Source organism: Schistocerca gregaria, chromosome 7 (genome assembly GCF_023897955.1).
Source record: "Schistocerca gregaria isolate iqSchGreg1 chromosome 7, iqSchGreg1.2, whole genome shotgun sequence".
Lineage (NCBI taxonomy): Eukaryota > Metazoa > Arthropoda > Insecta > Orthoptera > Acrididae > Schistocerca > Schistocerca gregaria.
In genome coordinates this window covers 392,403,980-392,407,672 of record NC_064926.1, presented here as the reverse complement: position 1 = coordinate 392,407,672, position 3,693 = coordinate 392,403,980, and the positions used below count along the sequence as shown (strand labels likewise).

Genomic DNA, 3,693 nt, shown 5'->3' with positions numbered 1-3,693 from the left:
GATGATACAAGTATAGTAATCACACCCAACAAGCAAGAATCAGCTAAGGAAATTGTAAATAATGTTTTTTCAAAAAATTATTAACTGGTTCTCTGCAAATGGACTCTCACTAAAATGTGAGAAAACATTGTTTATACCATTCTGCACAGTAAATGGCATAACACCATTGTTAAATATAGACTATGAACAGAAGTCTGTTACTAAGGCAGAATACTCAAAATTTCTGGATGTGTGCATTGATGAGAAATTAAATTGGAAGATACACATTGATGATCTGCTGAAACGGTTAGCTTCAGCTACTTATGCTATTAGGGTTATTGCAAATTTTGGTGATAAACATATCAGTAAAGTAACCTACTATGCCTATTTTCATTCACTGCTTTCACATGGCATCATATTTTGAGGCAATTTGTCATTAATAGAGAAAGTATTAATTGCACAAAAGGGTGTAATCAGAATAATAGCTGGAGCCCACGCAAGATCACCTTCCAGACATTTGTTTAAGGAACTCGGGATATTCACAGTACCTTCGCAATACACACATTATCTTATGAAACTTGTCATTAATAACCCATCCCAGTTCAAAAATAACAGCGAAGTGCATAGCCATAACACTATAAGAAAGGATGATCTTCACTACTCTGGATCAAATCTCACTTTGGCACAGAAAGGTTGAATTATGCTGTCACAAAAATCTTCAGTCATTTGCCAAATAGTATTGAAAGTCTGACAGATAGCCAACCAACATTTAAAAGCAAATTAAAAGAATTTCTGAATGACAACTCCTCCTACTCAGTAGATGGATTCTTAGATATGAAGTAGTAACTGTACAAAAAATTAATTAATTAATTTTTGTAAAGAAAACGTACGTTAAAGTGACACGTTCTACATCCTTACGAAATGTCATATTTATGATCTATGGAACAAGGATTAATGTATGTATCTCTTACTGCATGTTCGCTTCAATTTTTGAAATATAATTCCGCTGAGTTTCGAGGTAAAGCATAGCCTGTAAAGATTAGCCGCACATCCTCAATTCGTACTGCTGCAGAGGAAAGTGCTGCTTGGCCAATCTGGGGAATTGTAGCGGTCCATCGCCATCTTCATGTCTCCAACCAGCGGCGTCTTTGCATCGCCACCAGCTTGGCTAGCCACCCATGGCACCATATCAACCAGCCTAATTGAACCAATCTCTTTTATTTATTGAGTTGTATCTCCTCCATCAGTGCCCTTGACCCTAGTTTGGAATATTCAGGATGCATTCTCTTAAATTTCACTCTATTCATTTAAATACATTTTGGTCCATACTATGTATGCGACCTACTTAAGTTTAGATGTGATACGTCAGGCAGTTTTGACACTCTTAACACATATATATTGTTTATTAACATCGTTATTTTCATTATCTGTCAATATAAAGCGATAACTTCGCTTCCACGGAATACTTGCGTATCGTCAGGTAGTTGACTTTGTTGATCCGTATTATACTATAACGTTGCCCTCAAGGAATTCAATCACAGTTCATATTATCAGCACTTGTTTCTGTTGTTTCATATCTACGTTCGTTTTGCCTAGTTAGACAGGAATACTCTAAAATAACTGGCCCGTGGGGGGATCGAACCCACGACCTTCGCGTTATTAGCACGACGCTCTAACCAACTGAGCTAACGGGCCTCGCCGCTAGGTAATAATCCAACAAGGTATATTAATATCCTGTAAAATTATAACACATCGTTGCATATGATAACGAAATACACGTCGGTCGAATGATTTGTTTTGTAGATTCCAAAGTTAGATTTGGTAACTGGTCTTCTAAAAATATAGTCTAATCATTTTGTAATTACAAGAGCAAAAGAAAAACAGGAATCATAAGACATCATTCAGCTTCAGCGCAATCATTTCTTTCGATAAGATGGACTACAGTCCAGCGCGGTGCATCAGGTAGAAGTAGGTCAAGATATAAAGATGCGAGAGATGGGGTTGCATACCATTTAGGGGTCTACAAGTACGCGCGCAACTAAAATTAATGCGCTTCTCATTTGGCTGTTGTCATTTCGTCCTTTCTTTAGGAATTTAGCGACGCTGAACAATTTTTCCTTAGCTGAGACATTCGCATCGGCCCGTTAGCTCAGTTGGTTAGAGCGTCGTGCTAATAACGCGAAGGTCGTGGGTTCGATCCCCCCACGGGCCAATGTTTTTTCCTTACTGATACTTTCAGCACTTAGGAATACGTAACCGTTCTTTGGTATGGAATTTCAGTAACAGCTGCAACTGTCATCTAGATTACACCAACTAGTTGCATTTTAAAATTGGTGACATGCTCTTGAAGCTGCTACATACTGTGCACATCAAAGTGAAACATTTTCCTAAAGATAAATCTGTATCACTTTTTCTGAAAACAAAACGCACATGTTTCCTTGCGATATGTGGACGCTAATCCCAAGATTTCTTGAGTTTCGACTGACAAAATTGTAACGGAGGTTAGTTACTGCCAAATTACCCTTGGTCGACTCCAGCGACGTGAAGCAATGTGTCCTTTCTGACTCGTCTTCAGTTCAAGTAGATCTGTCTCCCGCCTCGTCAAGTACCCCATTCTTCTGACGCACAGGAAGCCCATATCTAAGACGAAAAGCTTACATGACTGAGTAGTTCAGCAAATGTTCTTGAATGTCTCAGCAGATGTACAAACGAAAGGGTCGACGACATTAGCTGGGAACAGAGTGTGCACGTACAGAATCGATAAGAACCATTACACATGTACTGTAACTTCAGTAAATACTTAACCGTTCTTTGGCATGGAATTTCTGTTTACTGTTAGGTCATTGGAAAAATTTCAAAGAACAATTAGATAGCCCTTAAATCGCGCATCATTTCTTTGTATCGCCTCAACTTATCGATCTATATGTGGTAGAAGAATGAAATTAAGTTGCTTATATACTTTTCTTATATTTTCGTGTTAAAATATTGTAGATATGTGACATTTGACGGTCGAGAAAAGCTGTGTCCTGTCAAGTCTGCTGAACTGCGGCATGTGGCAAAGATAACAACTACTATGCATTTGGCCACTACGAACGCTTTCCGGCGACTGCAAAGAAGAAGCACTTATTGTTAAAGAGAGAATTAGCATTATATGTTTGTTCGCAGCGAATGGTTCTCGGCTTGTCCCTTTAGAATATCAGTAGTAGTATCGGAGTATTGTTAGAGTAGCGCCTCCAGAGAGATTATCTCGAGTGTGATAAGATCGGCTCTCACGTACGATACGTGAATTAGTCTACAATGGGGATAGAACTCAAATGTTTAAAGCAGTTCTAAGTTGTTTAGAAAGTTATTTTGAAAAGATGATCGGCCTGTGTAGAAAATAATTACGTCGCCGATTTTGGTAGAGTGTAGACTCTCCTGGTATAGGAAAAGCTCAGATTTATTTAAGTGTGAGATGAGTTTCTCCTAGTTGTGATTAATAATGCATTGTGCTGCTTCATAGCCACGCGATGGTAGGTGAACAGTATTTCACTATTTATGTGAGATTTTCCGTTGGATGGTATATGTGAAGAGACGTGTTCACGCGATGTCGTTTAGTTATTTTGTGGTTAAGGATTAAAGCACGTACTGGGGAATAGTAGCATGACACTGTATTATTGTCGTTGTATAGGTGTATGTAAGCACTAAAGGAGTAGTGAGTTACTGGCATTTGGT

General features: G+C 38.5%; 2 non-coding genes across 2 annotated transcripts; one reads left to right on the top strand and one right to left on the bottom strand.

The window, feature by feature from the left end:
- Positions 1-1,600: 1,600 nt before the first annotated feature.
- On the bottom strand, positions 1,601-1,674 carry Trnai-aau (transfer RNA isoleucine (anticodon AAU)). Its single transcript has one exon. It is a non-coding gene; the product is annotated as a tRNA-Ile (tRNA).
- A 443-nt stretch (positions 1,675-2,117) lies between these two features.
- Positions 2,118-2,191, top strand: Trnai-aau (transfer RNA isoleucine (anticodon AAU)). Its single transcript has one exon. It is a non-coding gene; the product is annotated as a tRNA-Ile (tRNA).
- The last annotated feature ends 1,502 nt before the right edge of the window (positions 2,192-3,693 follow it).